The 21,120-nt window shown below is 32.5% G+C and overlaps 1 pseudogene across 1 annotated transcript in view; it reads right to left on the reverse strand.

Annotated features, from left to right (window-relative positions):
- Positions 1-391: 391 nt before the first annotated feature.
- LOC308279065 (actin-related protein 2/3 complex subunit 2-like) overlaps positions 392-21,120 on the reverse strand; it is an 82,618-nt pseudogene continuing 61,889 nt past the window's right edge. The window contains exon 2 of the transcript in view: positions 392-1,374. The product of the transcript in view is annotated as an actin-related protein 2/3 complex subunit 2-like (transcript). The remainder of the gene's footprint in view (positions 1,375-21,120) is intronic.

Raw genomic sequence — 21,120 nt, forward strand, 5'->3', positions numbered from 1 at the left:
TCTTTAGATATAGGAATTCTGAACTCAAATACTTAGGAGAAAACAAGTTAAGACTGCATTATTCTGTAACTCATTACCAGTAACATATTGCAAAGCGAAACAGCTTGGAAGAGAGGGTGGGAGGGAAGGGCAGTGAGGCAGGGAAGATAAAAGAAAAGGAATTAAGTTGATCAAGTGGAATTCTTTTTTTCTTTTTTTTTTTTTAATTCTTGGGAACTATAAAGTCCTTGCAAGCACAGCTCCTTTCTGCAGATTATTTTCCAAACGTGTACAAAATGGAACCCAAATGGAGAATCCCTTAAGAACCTGGAGAGGTGCAACGTGAAGGGCTACAGTTATCCAGGATCAAGTTCCAGCCTTCGGCCACCAGCGCATCCTCCGTTCCTGAGAGTTAGCGGGATGAAAACGTCTTCCCCGTGATTGTTTTCATTTCTTTCTTCTCGGCTTCTGGGCGTGCACGGTTCAGCACCTTGAGGAAGTCTGATGTTTTTGTCCGCATACACGTGTGAATATAGGCCTTAGAACACTTGATGTGGTAGTGCAGGTAGTCCTGGAACGTGTGGATCAGGTTGATGGTGTTGTCTCGAGCATCACCACTGGTGTGGTGAGGGAACAGCACAAAGGTGATGTAGCCAATGTTGTCACCAACAGTGGCATCCGTGTCTTTGAGCTCTAGAGGTGGTTCCCTGTGGCTGAAGAGGACCTGTGTGGCTGGCTCTGCATCCTTCTTTGAACTCCTGCATGAACACCTTTCCAATGACCACGTCATCATCATCCTTAAACACTGTTCTGAAGACTACTGTGACTCTGTCCTTCTTAGATTCAACATACATGGTCTCATCATCCCTATAATGGATGACTGCCCTGTTCTCTCCTTCCTTGCCCTCTTCTTGGAATTGAAAGTATTTCTCAAAGACAGAGGCAAAACAGTTTTGCTTCAACATGCCAGCCTGATGCACAATAGAGTCCTTGGATGCAGGCAGATTTTCAAGGTCATATAGCAAAGACACATTGTATCCTGATTCTGGATTTACCAAGAAACTCCCGTAAACACTAACAACTCATCAGCACCATGCGCCTGAAGTTCCTTGTAGAATTTCAAAGAAATGCTGACCATTACTTTTGTTTTGTCTCCATTAGGATTTGAAATATGATAGAGGACACCATCAAAATCCGAAAATGTTACTTCTACTGCTTCTGGTTTGTTTCCGGCGGCCACGTTCTCAAACTTGAGCGCCAGCGTCTCTTCGATGATGCAGTTGTTCACCTCCAGCAGGATCAAGGCGGCGGCTGCCCCGGGCAGGGGAAGGAGAAACAAGGGACGGTGAGGGTGGGTAAGGGAGGGAAGGACGGAGGGAGCAGCCCCGCTGCCCCCTGAGGAGAGGGCCAATAGCCAAATTATGAAATGAACCTAAGTGTCTATTATCAGATGAATGGATTACAAAATTATGGAAAATACACAAAATGGAATTCCACTCAACAATAAACAAGAACAAAATTACATCATTTGCAAGAAAATGGAAGGGCCAACCACAGAACATCAAGAGTTATATGTTTTCTCTAATATGTGCAGGATAAAGAGTAATTGGGATACAAGAGGGACTCTAGATAATGGAGGAGAAATCTCAGTGGAGCCAGGGAGGAGATCTAAGGATAGGGGAGAAAGAAGACTGAGGCTCATTAATGGAAATACTACCATTGACTATGAATATACCTGTGAATATTCCATTGTCAATCTGGGTGCCCTGTATTAGAAGGAAGATTAATGATAAGGCAGGGGCCACCAATTACTGCGTGCATTTATATTATTGTCAACATGATTTGCATCATGATGTGAGACTATAATGTAGTAATATATGCACAAAAGTATAATCCTGTAGAAATTCTGTGCAATTTATTCTTGACTTAGATGCATGAGTAGATATATCATTTATACCATATCTACCTTAGATTTTATCTTTGAAATTATAAAATTTTGTTTCTGATAAGGATTTTATGTGAATTATTCAGCAAAGCTCCCATCACATAGTGAGTTGAACTGAATAGTAGCTATTGCGCTACGCAATTTTTCTTCTCTGTAACCAACACACCTGTTATGAACAATTTATAGAAATAAAAATTTATTTTGGATCACAGTTTCAGAGGTTTGTTCATGGCTAGCTATAGCATTGCTTTTGATGTGACGGAGGTGAAGCAGAACACCATGGCAGAAGGGTGTAGTGGAGAATAATTCCTTGCGTAATGGCAGCTAGGAAGGAGAGAAAGAGAAAGAGGCTAGTAACAACATGTAGCCCTTTAAAAGCACATCCTATTTCCTTCAACTGGATTCCATCTCCTACAATTCCCAATGTTTTCAAATATCAGCCTAATGGTGAAGATAGAGCCCTCCAAATCCACCCACTTCCCCAAATTCCCACCTTTGAACATTATTATATTATATTGAGGACCAAGTCGATATAAGTCTATCTATATCACAAACCAGGACTGTTATTCCCCAGTATTCTTCTATTTAAAAAAAAAAGTATATGTTCTCAGAGATCTCAAGTTTGCTGATATCAATAATCTTCAAAGAAAAGTGGTAATTTGAAACAGTTTTTCTTTTCTTTTTGACATCTTAGTTTTCTTCCCTTCCACATTTCTTTCACCATCACACCTACAGTTCTACTTTTTTTTCCTGTAAGAGCAAGGGTGTAAGATTTTGTCTTTATTTGACACAGGTGTATTAGAGCATTAGTGTATTTGCAATTTGAACTAATTGCTTCCAATGCTTTTAGAATGGGATCTTTGAACTTTAATTCATTTACTTACTATATCTTACAGTTTGTCTCCCCCTATTCTCAATAATATGAACTTCTGGTAACTACACTGTTAAACTGAATGCCTAACACACACATGCTGTACATTTCATGTTTTTCTTCTTCTAATCTCATTCTGAGCATCAGTAATTTCTTACTTTAAAATGAGGTGAATAATGCTTACATAACTGGGGTTTTGTAAAGATAAATATTTTGTATGGAAAAACAGCCAATATAACATTTGGCATATGTTAAATAGACAAAATGTTTAAATATTAGGTTTTATCTTGCTTGTTTTCTTCCTTATAAACTTGTGACTTTTCTTTTTTTTTTTCTTTTTTTTTGGTGGTACTGGGGTTCCTGGAAGCCCTTCTACCTCCGGGCTACACTCCCAGACCTATTTTATATTTTTTATTTGGAAACGGGGTCTCTTAAGCCAGCGCGGCTGGCTCCGAACCAGCAAGATCCTCCTGTCTTCGCCTCCCAAGCGCAGGGATTACAAGCGTGCGCCACCACGCCCAGCAACTTGTGACTTTTCTAGTTTTACTGTAAGGCATATTTTTGTTTCTGTTTTATATAATCTTATATAGATTCCAATTTCCTAGAAAACAAGCAGGAGGAAAAGCTTATGTTTTTTATGAGTACGGTATTACATATTTGTTATTTAGAAAATAAACTGTCCGTTGATTTGTAGATATATGTAGAGATATGCAAGAACCACATGTAATGATAGCACATGCTAAAATGCAATGTGATCATCAATAAATCCCTTCAAACTACCATACCTCTGTTTCCTCATACATAACATGGTGATGATAATAAGAGTATCTACTTATAAAGGTTCCTGTAACATAAAGGAAAAATTAAGTAATGTGGGAGTTCAAAAGAATCTGGTTCCAACTACACATATGCATATATGTATTTAGTGTGAAAGAGATTTTGACAAATTAGAGACTAGGAGAAAGTGGCCAGAGATGAGGAATTTTGAAAACAATGAGAAAATAAAAATAGAATATTTAGCTGTATGAGCAATGTCTTATAAAAGATAAAAAACACTTATCTTATTCCAAAAATCAAAAGTTTTACTTGGGGGAGTATTATAAGAATAAGGGCTTCAAATTACTGAAAGTGAATGTTCCTATATTATGTAAGAGAAAGAATATTAAAAAATAAAATTAAACACGTAAATTCTACTTTTAACTTTGCAGATATTGCTATGTAGTCTTGAATAAGTTGTTTTATTTTTTGAGCTTCAGTTTAAAATGCTCATAATTAGTTTATCGTGCTTAACTTAAAGTCCTTGAAGGTTCAAACTTGAACATTTCATGTTCTTAAATTAAATGAAAGAAAATGAACCTTTCTTTAAAAGTTGATCTTGAGAGATTAATGTTTTCTGGTGAAACAAGTAGATTCCCAGAATTAATAAATTGTGGACTAAATTCACTTTGTGCTAAATTTTAACTCAAAAACGATAATAGTTCCTGATTTATTTTTCCTGTAATAAATATTTAATGTACAGCTTAATGGTTTGTAGAAAGTAGCCTTTCTAGTGCTGATTCTTGAATACTATATTAAATAATGACAGGCAAAAGTCTGGAAATATTTAAATTATATGTAACTATCTTGTGAAAATTGTATTCTTTAGTAAAGGTTTATATGCAACTTTTAGATCAAATAAGTAGTATTTTTTCTGATAATAAGACTAACACAGAAGTCAAGGCTCAGAGAGAAACGTTTTGCAGATGTATATCACTGTCAGTGTACTTTATAGCCTTTATACTTGGGTGCTGCTTCTATCCCTGAGACCCCCAGCCCCTTTCTTCTTCTCGCTGCCCCAGGTCCCTCCTCAAGATAATGAACACATGCATTTTTTTGTGATAAAACCCTAAAAAGTCAATTTTAATGTATTAATAGTATTTCTAATGTGTCCTACAAAAATGGCTGTAAGCCTTATTTTCATAGTTATATTTTTCTTACAGATAGTTTCAGGAAGAAGTATATTTGGCTTCCATTTGGCAATCTTTTTTTACTCTATGATCTGGATTTGCTTTGTGACTCATAAACAGGGAACCATACTTTAGCTGGAGATGACAAGGAAGCCTTTGAGGCCTCTGCTATGTGTTGTTGGTTGTTTGCATTGGTTGCGCTTTTGAAAAATTGAGATTGTATAAATCTTATCTAAAGCTATAAGATACCAGATCTTGTAGATGTTAAATAAAAATGTTACTCTACATTATAAAAAAGGAAACAAAGATGGCAGAAATAGAAAAATGCTTCAGAGAAGTTTACTTATATGGAGAAAAATGATTAAAATGGCTGTGGTTTATTACAAGTCTGATATATCAGATTTAAATTGCTAACTATTGTGTAAAGAAAAAATTACTTTCAAATTTCATCAATCTCTTGATGTACATGAGTGTAAATCCTAGAATATCAATAGGCCAAAACTACCAAGCTATGGAAAAAATTTTTTAAAATTTTCTGACATAGTTTCTTTAGTAGTACCTATCATTAAAGGAAAACATAAAACCAGGATTTTAAGAAGTATTTATGAGAACTTAAATTGTTAAGTCTAATTTTCAGGTTTTGTCAGAGGTCAGAGTAATTCATGGCGACTGAATCTCTCAGGAAGCTACCTTCAAAACTAAATATTAAAAAATCTTTAAAAGGAAAGTGGTACTATATAATATACTACTTCCAAATTAGCTTATCCCATGCTAGTTTTACCTTTCTTCAGGCATATATGTATTTTTCTACCTTATAAAAGCTTGCTATGCAATACTGTAAAGAGAAAATCACCTTTACAGAATGATAATATCCAAGGTCACACAGTTTAATCAATAAATATTAAAGATTTACAAGGGACTAAACATTGCAAAAAGTATAAAGCAACTATATGATATGGTCCTTGCATTTATAATATGTAATTTTATTAGTAATATAGGTCTAAAATAATTAAAATGAATGATACAAGGCAGAATGTGATTAAGAAAAATATCTGTAATAAAGGCCTTCACTTGTAATTCCTTGGTAGAAACTTGCACACGGTTTGGATATTGGTATTAAGAAATCTCCTAGAAATTAAAATTGGGATTGCAAAAAGAGATAAGGCATAACTGTTAGACTCAAAAAGACACTGTACAGGCCATTTGGTTGTCAATTTTGAGTACTTTACCACTTCACTCAATTGGCCAAAAAGTACTCCATAAATATTTGCTATTATTACCCAACCCTAAGCAAACAAATTGAAAATAAAAAAGAAATTATCAATTTATTTGCATGTAGATATCTAATAATAGCTAATATTTATAGAGTGTTTACTATGTTCTGAGTTTTGTACTAAGTGATGTACACAGATTATCTCATTAAGGCTCACAATCTTATGAATACTATTAGTATTTTTTACAATGGTAAAAGGTTTTGAAATTTTTTATGGTGGTAAATATTTTCTTCTGTGAGAAAAAACTTTAACTATTATTTTGTCTTTTTTTAAATAAAATTTCTACCAGAATCAGATTTGGCACATTCACAAAATCCAATAGGTAGAATAAAAAGGATATATATTTTTTCTTTCTTTGTATTTGTCTTTCTTTTATCTCTAATGTAAATAAAACATGTAATTGAGCATACTGCTTACCAAACAAATACATGACGAAAAGTATCATGTTTAAAGTACCTAAACATGAGATAAGACTTGAGGACTTTTTCATTATCATAATTCTTTTTGTTCCTAAGCATTAAATCAATAAGAAATCAAATATGTACATTTTTAATAGATAAATAATAGATTTATCAATAATAAAGTATTTGGCTCATACTTTTCTTAGGAGTGAGAACAATATAACCAAGTGGTGACCAGAAAGCTCATTTGATTCATGGAGCTATTTTAATTTAAGACTAAAGAGTTTCTCCATGGGAAATTATATATTCAATTTTACAAATCAGTGATGAATAGATTATAGGCAAAAACATAATTTGTATTGCATTATTTTCTTGTTGAAACTAAACAGGTCTTTCCTACACATTTTAAAATTGGATTCTCACTATGATATATACTGTTTCTGTAAAACTAATAGATATAATAATAAAAGGAACAAATGAAAATACATGTTATTTTCAAGGATGTTATCTTTCTGAAAATACATTTATCTGTGTTTTTCTACATGGTCAAAGGTAAAGCAAAGTATATAAATACACATTCACGTATATTGTCTACATAAAATCTGAATGCTTTTAATGTCTAAATGACTACTTACTTTTATCCAGATATTTTCTGTTATATGGAAAAAGGGTTCCAGCCCAGTACCACAAAAAAATAAAAAAAATCAACTTTAAATAGAATCATAAAATCTAAGACCATAAAACTAAGAGAAGAAAAACAATGAGATATATTCAACAGTATTGGGCTGGGAAGAGTTTTTTTTCAATATGATACAAAAAGCAAAGGAAACAAATCAAAACTAAGCAAGTGAGAGTATATCAAACAGACAAAAATACTTCTATACAGCAAAAGAAACAATTTACAGAGTAAAAATAAAACCAGTAAGTCAGGAGAAAATATTTGCAAACTAGCCATCTGACAAGGGGCTAATACTCAACTATACAAAGAATTCAAACTATTGAATTCAATAGCTAGATATTTGGTCTTATGCAAAGGAATCATGTCAATAAAAGACTAAATATAAATAACAGAAGAGATGATTTATTTTACTCCCACACTGGTGTACATTTTTATTCTTTCCATTTTTAAAGTATCTAAATAACAAATATATTTTAGTCTCATGTTAGTTCAGCTCACTCTATTTTCAATGTCTTTGCATATTGCAATGATTTCTATTAGTAAATAGCTGTGACTTTGTTTTCAATTTCTAATTTTAATAAAAGCTGAATTGGAGAATTTGGGATTTAATGTTAATTGTATATGCTGAGCTTCTGGGTTGTATTCAGCTATATTTACTAGATTTTATCTTCCCATTCAAGCCGTTTTTGCTATGGCTTTAAATCTTTTTATTGATCAGTAACTGTACAAGGAGAGGGAGGAAATGAGATTGAGACCAGCTTAGCATCTGCTAGCACTCCCACAGTGTTCTAAAACACTGTGGCCAAGTGCTTTCCTCACTGTGATATACAGAAGATGACAGTTTAAAAATGAGCGAACATTGACAACTGGATACCCACACACAAAAGAATGAAGTTAGATGCCTTCCTAATTCTGTATATAAAAGCTGGCTTAAAATGGATGAGAGAGCTCTATAAGAGCAAAACCATAAAATTCTTTTAAAAACATAGATGTAAATGTCAGTGACCATGGAAATATGAAAATTATTTCAGGAAATATAAATAAGAAAATTATTAAAGAAATCAGAAACAACACTCAAAGCACAATCACATTTCAGTTACTGGTTTCCAACAAATGTTTAGTCATGGGGGCTACAACCAAAAAATAATTTAAGAAGATAAATTGGATTTCATCAAATTCGGGAACATTTGTGCTTTAAAGGATGTCAAGAAAGTGAAAATAGGTGGTGTGGCTCCTTATTCTAGCTGCAGCTGCAGGACCTGTGGTAGTCGTTCTAGTCCTGTGACTATGGCTGGTGCTTCCCCCAGGACTTTAAGTCCTGGGCATCTCTCAGTGTCTTGGTTGGATCCACTGCTTATGCAACTAGACATATATCTCTGCTGATACTGATAAAATGAGTGCTGATAAAATTCATTCTTTTGAACAAAATCTGTGCTATCCTCCTGCCTCAGCCTCCCAAGCATGGGGATTACAAGCTTGCGCCACCATACCCGGCTACTATAACATATTTATTGCAAAGGCTTCTGAAAGTCCTGAGAACTATGGACGATCAGGCGTAAAAAATGTGCAGAGAACTCAGTAAAGAAACTGCAGCTTCTCTTATAAGACAAATATTAAGAAAACAATAGCTCAAATGTTTATGTCTCTGTAAGACCAAACTTTGTTTCTAGGTAAAAGGAAGCATCAGTACCTGCAACTTTTTTGGCTATTTTAGTAGTATTTTTTTCTCAACCTAAATATAGAGTTTGTATGATTAGTAACATTTCCTGTTATATGGCTTTAAAAAAAAGTATTGTGCATTGTAAAAAGAAAAAGGAAAGAAAGGTATTTCTTAGTTTTGGTTCAGATACAAGAGGCTTTATTTCCTGTATGGAAGTACTGATGTCCCCAGGGAGTTCTTTCAGCATAAAGGAAGCAGTTATATTAAGTTGGCTTCCTGACAATCTGTACTCCACAGGCTTCCAGAACCTGAGCACAAATCAGTATCTAAGCCTTGCATTATGAGTAGTTGACCTCAATCCAGAATATCTTCTTAAACCACTTATTTAATTGTTAAAAAATTATGTGAAAACATGATTTTAGTTAAGAGGAATCCAAATTCTCAAAACAATTAAAAATGTTTTAATAAGTTCAAAATGTCATGGATGACGGATGTAGTGATTTCTGGCACATGGAAATACGTTGACCTAGTAGAGTATATGCTACTAAACATTGATATAATATGTTTTGTATACCATATATCTAGATACTTGTTTATTTGACCAAATTAGGAACTGAGATAGGGACTGTTACCTCATTTTACAGATTGCTTGTCCAGAAGCACACACCTAGGAAATAATAAAGCCAGGGGTCAAGTCCTAGTAGACTGGTTTGAGAGTAGGGCTAGTTTCCTGGATGTGTGGCCTTTGCATTCACAGAGGGTACCACATTCAGGAGCCACACACTTGGTTTAATATTATGCTTTCACTCTCTTGAATTTCTTGGTAATTTTTATGTTACTTGGTTAATTAGTTTTGTTTGTTATTTAGCAGTGGCTGGGGATGGAGCCTAGAGCCCTTGTGCATACTAGGCAAGAACCAGGGAGCTACCGTGTGATATGATAAAGGGCTTGTTGTCCTCTATAGATAAATTTTAAGTTTGCCAGGAACTTTCCCCAGCCCTCTCAGTATATTTTAAACAAAAATTCAGGTTTTAGATCCCACAAATTATGTAGTTGGTTCTAATCTCCCTCTAATCTCTGCTCCTTTATAAAGGCAGTGAAAATAAGACATCAAAAAAAAAAAGAAAGTGAAAAGTAAGTTAACCAATAGCATAGAAGAAAATATTGCCTCTCATGTATTTGTTTAGGGACTTGTTTCCAGAATATATAAAGAACTTTTACAACTTAATAATTTACAAAATCTGATTTATAAAACAAAGTAACTAAAGAGAGATTTATACAAAGAAGGGTAACAAATGATCAATAGTCTCATGAAATGATACTTAAAATCAGTCCTTAAGGAAATTCCAATGACAACCTTAATGAGCTATTTCTTCAAGCTCACTGAAATCACTATAATAAAAGAGAAATACAACAAGTATTGGTAAAGATGTGGAGAAATTGGAGAACACATACATTACTGGTAGAAATACACAATGTCACAGTCTATGTGGAAAATAGTTTGCAAATGGGAGAACTTTAAAAAAAATCACAGCAGTTCTCCTGCATTTTCAACAACTGATTTTATATATATATATATATATATATATATATATATATATATATATATATATATATATATATATATTGTACTGGGCCCTGACAATTATGTAGTTTAGCGCTAAGTGCAATTTATGGAAATGTGTAAGTGTTCAATAATGTGTAACTTTTACACATAAAGAAAAAATATGAGTTTAAAATGTTTTAAAATAACTAATGGCCATCTTATATAACTCAAAATATAATTTAAAGAAATAATTATCTTAATGATGCTATATATAATCCTAATTATACAGCATGATAAGTATGCATGGAAAAAGACTAATATGGAACACACATCACAGTATCTGTATACAGTTAGTTTTCTTGTGCATATTTTTTATTTTTAAAAATGTTATAAAAAATTCTTTTTTTTTTTTTTTTGGCAGTGCCAGGGATGAAACCCAAGGACATTCTACCTTTCTCCCTCCAAGCTACATTCCCAACCCTATTTTTATATTTTAATTTTTTATTGGTGCATTGTAGTCATACATCTTAATGGGATAAAAGACTTGTGTAAACGTACATGTGTGCCTCTTAAGGTCAAAATAGAAACATGAAATCTGTGATTTTATTCTCTATTCCATTGATCCTCAGGTGAAAACCAAATGGAATCAAAAGCAGAATGGCACTTCAAAAATAGTACTATACATTTATAATTCACTTATTTTCAACAGAAATTGTACATTTTATGCATCTGTTTCACAAAGACAAAACCAGAAAAGACTTTTTTTTTTCTTTTTTGTTTCAGTCAGTGGATGGAAACGAGGGTCATTCTACCTTTGAGATACATCCCCAGCCCTATTTTTTATTCTTTACTTTAAAACAGGGTTTCACTGAGTTACAAAGGACCTCACTAGGTAGCTGAGGTTGTCTGCAAACCACAATCCTCCTGTCTCAGCCTCCCAAATGCTGGGATTATAAGCATATGCCACCATTCCTGGCCTCAGAAAAGACTTGTTTTTGTAACATTTTTCCAATTATCTCCCAGAGTTCATTTGTACTCTGCCCAGCAAAGCTCTTGAATGCTTGCAGAGTTTAAAAAATGTTGTATCTATAATGGTAAAACACCTATGATTTGAAAGCAGCTCAGGGTTCTACTTCCTATTAAAATCATTGTTTAAAAATGTAAGTGAAAGAATGCAAATCAACCTGTTAATGAAATGCTCAGTCCACAGTTATGATTTATAATATGGTTAGGTGGTATATTAGCATATTCTTGTGTTTGTTTATGGTAGGGCTGAATCGCTAAACAAGAATTTTTTTTTTAATTTTAAATACCAAAATCACTGAACTAGCCTAAATTTATAGTAGTATACTGCATCTACAGGGACCACTATGTTATTTTATTACTCTAGTCTTAATTTCTTGGAATTTCCATCTGTAAGGATTCTTTGGAGATTAGCCATTTCTCCTTCTAGATACAAATAACCATGATGTATACAAGCTGGATTCCAAGTTGGACAATTGTTAATTCAAAGCAAGTTCCTATTTATGGTTGGAGCACTAAGTTCTGTATAAGAATAAGCATCATATGTACTAAGTATAGCATTCCTGCTAGCCATTATTTTCTCTTAGAACTTAAAGTCTAACCATTAATAATCTCTGAGTTCCAGATAGTAAAATTGGTGAATGGAGGGACAATGTAGAGGAGTTCCTATTTCCCCACATCCTTGTCAGAATTTATTGATGTTAGAGATTTGATGATTGACATTTTAATTGGGGTTATATGGAATCTCAGTAAAGTTCTAATTTGCATCTTCTTTATTGCTAATGATGTTCATTTTTTCATATATTCATTGGCCATATATATTTCTTATTTTGTGAAGTGTCTAATTCAATTGCCCATTTCCTGATTGTGTTATTTTTGTTGGTGGTGGTGGTGGTGAGTTTCTTATGTTCTCTGTATAATCTAGATATTAGTCTTCTTATTGGAAAAGTACCTGGCAAAGATATTTTTTCATTTTGTTGGCACTTTATTAAGGCTTTTGATGGATTTTTGTACATCTCTTTAATGCAGTCTCACTTATTAATCCTCATTTTAATTTCTTGTGCCTTGAGGGTCTTATTGAAGAAGTATCTACCTGTGCCTTTGTGTTGGAGTATGCTCTCCTCTAGTAATATCAAAGTCTCTCATCTAATGTCCAGGTTTTTATTCATCTTGAGTTGATGCCTGTGAAGGGTGAGAGGCTGTAATTTAATTCCGTTTTTCTAGAAATGGATAATCAGCTTTCTCAACACCATTTGTTGAACAGGCTCTTTTCTCCAGTGTATGATTTTGGCATCTTAGTAAAAAACTAATTGGCTGTATGCATATGGATTTGTTTCTGTGTCTTCTGTTTAATTGGTGTATGTGTCTGTTTTTGTGCCAGTACTATGCTGCTTTTAGTACTAAAACTCTGCAGTATAATTTGAAGTCAAGAATTGTGATGCACCCTGCATGGTTCTTATGGTTGAGAATTGCTTTGGCTATTCTAGGTATTTTGTCTCTCCATATGAAATTTAGAACTAATTTGTCTAAATCTGTGAAGAATTGGATTGGTATTTTGATAGGGATTGAATTGAATCTGTAGAATACTTTTGGAAGAGCGGTCATTTTTATTTTTATAATATTTATTCTGCCTATCCAAGAGCATGAGGGAACTTTTCATCATCTATGATCTTCAATTTCTTTAGTGTTTTATAAATTTCATTGTAGATATATATTACTTTCTTGGTTAAAGTTAGTTGTCAGTATTTTATTGTTTTTGAGATTACTATAATTTGATTGTTTTCTGGATTTGTTTTAGTGGATTCATGGTAGGCAAAGAATAGCCACTGAGAGATTGATTTTTATCACACACCTTTGCAGAATTTGTTAAACAGCTCTAGAAGTTTCTTAGTTGATTATTTTGTATCATCAAAGCATAGAATCGTGTCATATACAAATAGATATAATTTCAATTCCTCTTTTCTTGTTTATATTCCATTGATTTTCTTCTCTTGCCTAATTGCTCTGGCTAGATTCCTCAGTATGATATTGAAAAGAACTGGTAAAAGTGAGTGTCCTTCTCTTTTTCATGTTTTAAAGGGAATTCTTGAAGTTTTTCCCCATTTAATATGATGCGTTCTTCAGGTTTACTGTTTATTGTCTTTATAATATTGTGGTGTGTTTCTTCTATTCCAATTTTCTACACTGTTTTTAATATAATAATTTTCAGCACTTATTGAGATAACCATGTCATTTTTTTCATTAGTTTTCTTTATGTGGTGCATGGAATGTACTGATTTGTTTATATTGAACCAGCCTTGCATCCCTAGAATGAAACCAACTTGGTCACATTGTATAATTTTTCATACAATTTTGAATGTGTATTACTAGTGTTTTCTTATAACTTTTACATCTATGTTTTTCAAGTATATTGGTTTGTAATTTTCTTTTGTTGATGTATCTTTATTCTGTTTTGGTATTCAAGTGATACTTTCATAGAAAAAAATAATTACCCAATTAAAAGGGATAGACTGGTCATTTAGAATAATGACCACAATTCAACTCTATGATGCTGACAAGAAACTCATCTTATAGGCAAAAGTATCCATAGGCTAAAAATAAAAGGTTGGAAAACAATATCCCATGCCAATGGAGACTGAAACAAGTAGGATTAGCAATTCTCATATCTAACAAGGTAGACTTTAAACTAAAGCTTATCAGAAGAGATAAAGTGGGTCATCTCTTAATGATAAAAGAAACAACTCAGCAAGAAAAAAAATGATAGTAAATATTTATGATCCAAATGTGGATGCATCCACTTTTTAAAAATAAATATTCAGAATATTAAAACTCAGATATACCACAATGCAATAGTACTGGGAGAGTTTAACACATTTTCACACCACTATATCAATATTTCTGAAAAAGATTAGTAAAAACTGTTCAAACCTAAATAATGCTTTAAACCAATTGGATCTAATAGACAAATATAGAATATTCCTACCAACAACAGCTAAATACACATTATTCTCACCTGTTCATAGAAGCTTTTAAAAATATCCCATATTCTTGGCCAAAAAGTAAGTACCAGAATTTTTTTTAAAGTTTAATATAATTTTGTGCATCTTTTCTGATCATAATGTAATGAAAGCAGAAATCAGTAACAAGAAGACCCAAAGGAATTACATAAGTACTGGAGATTGAGTGACACTTTTGAGTGAGGGCTAAAAGAAGATATGAGAAAAATAACAATCCAAGAATTAAACAAGAAGAAACACAATATACCAAAATCTATGGGATACTTTAAAGGTGCTTTTAAGAGAACAAAAATATAACACTGAGTACCCACATAAGAGAAAAGAAAGTCACCAAATAAGCAAACTAATGATATAACTCAAGGCCCTCAAAAGATAGAACACACTAATCGAAAAGCCGATAAAAGAAAGGATGTAATTAAAATCATAGCAGCTGGGCATGGTGGCGCACACTTGTAATCCCCACGCTTGGGAGGTGGAGACAGGAGGATCCCGCAGGTTCGTAGTCAGCCTCGCTGGCTTAAGAGACCCTGTTTCCAAATAAATTAAAAAAAAAAAAGTCTGGGAGTGTAGCCCGGAGGTAGAAAGGCTTTCAGAAACTCCAGTACCACCATAAATAAATAAATAAATAAATAAATAAATAAATAAATATCATAGCAGAAAATAATGAAATAGAGAACAAAAACAACAAAAATATAATAGTTCAACAAAACACAATGCTGGTTCTTTGAAAAGATTAACAGGATTGTTAAACTCTTATCCAACCTAACCCAAAGAAAGAATTAACCCAAATTACTATAATAAGAAAGAAGGAGAGATAGTCAAAGACCATGGGGGAGTCCAGAGAATCATCCTAAACTATTTTGAAAATTTATACTCCAATAAAGACAAAAACATAGAAGAAATCGACAAATTTCAAGAAACATACAACCAACATAAATTGATCCAAGAAGATATAGCAAATCTAAACCAATCAACAGCAAGCAAAGTGATAGGAAGAACAATAAAAAGCCTTTCATCAAAGAAAACTTTAGGTCCAGACAGGTTCCCAGCTGAATTTGACAAGGCATTTACAGAAGTAAATATAACCCTTCACAAATTATTTCTTGAAATAGAGATGAAATACTCCCAAATACATTTTAATCACTTCTTTACTTAATTGGTTAATCTCACACACTTTTACTTTCAAGTATAATATACAGGTCATTTATCATAATCTGAAAAAAGACCCTGCCATCTTATTTGCATTGCATTTAAATTTATAAACCAAATTGGGTAAAATTAAATTTTGCAGTATTGAGTTACTCCATTCAAAAGTAGTTTTGACATATATATTTGCTAGTGTGCGTGTTCCTAAATAGTTTTTATTCGTATTAAGAGATCTAGTGTCATAGTTCTAGAAGCCTGCAAAAATGAATTAGGAACATTTTTTAATGCTATAGAATAATTAAAGTAACAAGGATTTTCCATGCATTCATTTTTTTCTGTTGTCTGCAAGAAACACACCTTACAAGTAAAGAGTGTAACAAACTAAAGGTAAAGGGCTCGAACAAGACAATCAATGTCAAAAAGAAAAAAAAAAGGAAGACAAGCAGGAGTAGCAACTATGACATCAGACAAGTTAGACTTCAAGCCCCAGCTTATAAGAGACAAAGTAGGTCAATTTTTACTGGTTAAAAGAACAATCTAGCAAGAGGAAATAACAATAGTCAACATTTATGCCCCAAACATAGGTGCAGCTACTTTCATAAACTCTTTGGGACATTAAGTCACACATAAGTCCCAATATGATAATACTAAAAGATTTCATTACCCCTTAACACCATTAGACCAATCTTCTAGACCAAAGGTCAATAAAAATGTCTCAGACCTAAAGAACACCATCAATCAAATGGACCTATTAGACACATATAGAATATTCCACACAACTACACCAGAGTTTAATTTAATTTTTTTTTCAGTTTCTCACAGAACCTTCTCCAAAACATCATATCTGGGCCACAAAGTGAGCACTAGCAAATAAAAAAGTGTGACATACTTCCTTATGTCTTTTCATACCATAATGGAATGAAAATAGAAATCAACTAAGAAGACCTAGAGAAACAACATAAACATATAGAGACTTAACACCCCAATGCTGAATGAAGAATGTGTCATAGAAAAAGTAAGGGGAAAAATAAAAATTTCTAGAAATGAACAAAAATAGAGATACTATATATCAAAACCTCTGGAAAACTGTGAAGGCAGTATTAAGAGGAAAATTTATAGCACCTTAGGTAAACAGAAAATCACCAAACAAGTAACCTAATGACACACCTGAAAAACAGGAACACTCTAAGCCCAAAGCCAGTAGAAGACAGGAAATTATTAAAAATGAGAGCAGAAATCAATGAAGTAGAGAATTAAAAAAATACAGAAAGTCAACAAAACCAAAAGCTGGTTTCTTAAAAAAAATAAACAAGATAGATGAACCGCTAGCCAACTTAATCAAAAAGAAAAAAACAGCCTAAATTATGAAGAGATGAAAAATGAGATATTACCACTGAAAGTGTAGAAATCCAGAGGATTATCAAAAATACTTTAAAAAACTATACTTCAACAAAATGAAAAATCTGGAAGAAATTGACAACTTTCTAGATAAATAAAACCTTCCTAAACTGAGTCAAGAAGATGTAGAAAAATTAAACCAAACAATAGAAATCAAAGATATTGAAGCAGAAATAGCTTATCATCAAAGAAAAGCCCAGGACCACATGGTTTCCCAAGGGAATTTTATAAAACCTTTATAGAATAGATAATCCCAATACTCCTCAATATATTTTATGAAACAGAAAGACACAGGACTCTCCCAAATACATCCTATGAAGCCAACATCACATTAGTACTAAAACCAAATAAGAACAGCTCAAGGAAGAAAAACTACAGGCCTATATAGTTCATGAACTTGGATGCAAAACTGCTAAAACAAAATACTAGCAACATTCATTCAAAACCACATCAAGAAAATCATGCACCATGACCAAGTAGGGTTCATCCCATGGATGCAAGGCTGTTTCAACATAACAAAATCAATCTATGTAATTCATCACATAAATAAAACCAAAGACAAAAATCACACGATCAGTTCAATAGATGCTGAAAAAGCATTTAACAAAATCCAACGTCCATTCACGCTAAAAGCCCTGCAGAGAATCAGAATAGAAGGAATTTACCTCAACATCATAAAGGCAATCTACAATAGGCCCATGGCCAACATCATACTAAATGGGCAAAAACTGTGAGAATTCACCCTAAAAACAGGAACAAGACAAGGATGTCCATTATCACCATTTTTTTCAATATATTACTAGAGACTCTAGCCAGAGCAATAAGGCAAGAAAAGAAAATCAAAGGAGTACAAATAGGAAAAGAAGAGCTCAAAATTTCACTGTTTGCAGATAACATGATACTATTGTTATCATGAAGACTCAACTCAACCAAAAGGCTTATTAGAACTGATCAACAAATTCAGCAAAGTGTCTGGATACAAAATTACTCTTAAAAAATCAAAAGCTTTTCTGTATACTAACCATAAATTCACTGAAAAAGAAATCCAGAAAACACTTCCACTCATGATATCCCACAAAAAATTAAAATACTTAGGAATAAACTTAACCAAGGAAGTAAATGACCTCTACAATGAAAATTTTCCATTCATTTAAAAGTTGATAAAAGCTGATTGTATCATTATCTCTATTGTCCTTTTGATGGTATAATTTTTTTCTATATTTTGGTATATTAAGGTTTAATTTTTTACCTTTTATTGAACTATTTATTTAAATTGATATGATTTCTTTTCTATATTCCATTTATCCAAGATTTGCAAATTTTATCAGGTAAAGTTTTACATAATTATTGTCAGGCTGTAAATTTTTCCGCATATCCTCCTTTGTGGGTATTTTTATTTTTCTTAGTTCTGTTTTAGATAAATTTATTTTACAGAAATAGCTGTTGGCTTTATCTATCAATTATACAGACATTCTTCTATTTTTTGTCTTAAAGACTACTTTCCTAGGCCTGGAGAGATAGCACAGAAGTATATTACTTGTCTAGCATGTGCATGGCCTTGGATTTAATCCTCAATACTACAAAAATAATATGACTTAGGAATAACTCTCTACTACTTTTACTGATCCATTTTTTGTTTTTCTTTAAATAATTGATTTTAATATTTGGCTCTATAACTTTAAGGTATCTTGTGTACTAATGCAAAGTGATCAAAGATGTAAGTTTTATTGTTAACAGTGTTTAGACACTTCCTCAAGTGAAATTTTTTCTATTGTTCAAGTTGTATTAGTAATAACAGATATATGCAGCTGCATTCTAGTGGAAATAATTTACCTCACAGTACTGTGGTTAGCAGTAATAATAAAATCAATAATGATTAATTTCTTGTTATGTATGAACATAAAATATTTTACTTAATACTCCCAATAAACAGTAAGATGAATGATAATTGTCATTCCTAATTCATATACAAAGAATCTAATTACCAGAGAACTAAAGAAACTTTCTCAAGGTCACATAGCTAGTAAATCATAGAACTAAGAACCCAAGGCTGTCTGACTCCAGAGCTCAAACTTTTAATGAATACTCTCTGCAGTTGATTTTATTTCATTGATAATGATATCTAGATGAGGGATGGAAAGGGAATACTTGGAGAAGGTATTAGAACAAAGAATGTGCTATGTTTTTTCATCTGTTGAATTCTAAATGCAACCTTGTGACCTGTATTTCATTAACCTTATTTTAATGTCAGTATAGTTTTTGAAATATGTTCTAATAGCTGATTGATATTAATATTAAATTAATTTTTCTGAAATAAATAGGCTTTGTGGAATGCTTTCACATTGAAAGAATAAAACATTATATCTGTCACTTTGTCTACTCTTATGGCATTATCAATTGTCTGTTTTGAGTTAATCTGAATAAAGTTTATATAGATATAGTTGGGCCATGGAACTTCTGAAATATTTACTATCAAGTATATGGCAAATGAATGTGTATGGACTAAACAAAATACAGTACTATAAATATGAAAAATGATATTCAGTTAAAGCAAAGGCTTAAAAATCCATATTAAATAATATAGAAAAACTGTAGAAATGAAGGAAATAATATTGAATACAGAGGAATTAAGGCAGCCACTGGCATTCGCCTCAAATTCTAAACAAATAAAAGGGCAATAAGAATAAGGTCGTAAAATTAGATCTATTTAAATTTTTTATTGGTGCACTGTAGCCATACGTCTAAATGGGGTACAAGATAGTAGAGCCATACACGCACACATGACTCATTTAGCCCTTCCTCAATTCCTACCTCATTTCCTTCCCTCTCCCACCTTCTCATGTTTGGCTTACTGATTGACTTTGATATGTTTATGGATATATTTCATGTACACTAGAGAGTTTCCCTCTTCTTTCTTCATAAACCAAAGAACATATATACACAAACAACAAAAAATCCCACAAAATGATACTCTTGACATTTTAATCTAGTATCTATGTGTTATCTTTAATAAAACATTAACAATAAATATTTTATAGATTGTTAATACTCTCATACTATACAAACTGTCTTTCTAGGTATTTCAAATTCATCATCTAATTGTTAACTCTCCACTTTATTACATATGTATACATAATAGAAAAAAAGGTTATTTTGGAAGGAATAGAACTGAGCAGATGGTTTTCACTGGTGTGATTCAATAAACAAATTATATTCTTCTAGAGAAATGCTTATTAAAATCATGTTATAGATACTATGGCTTTCTGCTTAATATATTTTAAGTATTATATTTTATGATTAATATTTATTTAATGTAAAAAATTTTTTCAAAGTCTTCATAATAGTTGTGATTATTTATTTGTAAAGGGCTTAGGCATATTTTAAAAAAAGCCCTGCTTATAGTTTAATTAGATAAAAACATAGTTAACTGAAACTAGTCTCTTTTTTTTTCTTCATATCATTCTTTCCTCATTGTAAGGCAGCCATACAGCTTGGATGGGATCGATCCTCATACACTTTTGGAATATTGAATTATGAGTTGTCAATAACTGTAATCTAAAGTAATGTAACAATGTACTATTCCTCTAACTTACATGACTGGTATAGTTTGTTTCAAAATGACTGTCAGAACTTTTGTATGAATATGTAGTGTGTTAATGCACATTGTAAAACTGCTATAGACATTTTGCTAAAATAAATAGTTTAAAAATGATCATAACGCATGGAGAAGGGTGAAGTTGAATTAGAGAGAAACTTAGAGGCCTTATAGAACCTGTATTCCTGCCCCTAAATTTTTCAAAATATGTTTTGCTAGTACATTTCTTTCATTACTTAAAACAATTTAAGTTGAATTTTCTAATTGCAATCAAAAGCATACAAACTCGCCGGGCGTGGTGGCGCACGCTTGTAATCCCCGCACTTGGGAGGTGGAGATAGGAGGATGGCGCTGGTTCGAAGCCAGCCCCACTGGCTTAAGAGACCCTGTTTCCAAAAAAAAAAAATAGGTCTGGGAGTATAGCCCAGAGGTAGAAGGGCTTCCAGGAGCCCCAGTGCCACACACACACAAAAAAAACACAAACAAACATCCAAACTGAAATAGCTATAGTTTTTCCTTGATTTTTTAAAAAAGGTATTTTACTGTAAATGTTTTTCTGTCTCTTTTATGAAATTCTCTTTCTTTCTCAATCTCAGGATTTTCTGGTTTTTTTCCTGCCCTTCCTGCTACAGTTTTATGT

Source organism: Muscardinus avellanarius (genome assembly GCF_963383645.1).
Source record: "Muscardinus avellanarius genome assembly, chromosome: X".
NCBI classification, from domain to species: domain Eukaryota; kingdom Metazoa; phylum Chordata; class Mammalia; order Rodentia; family Gliridae; genus Muscardinus; species Muscardinus avellanarius.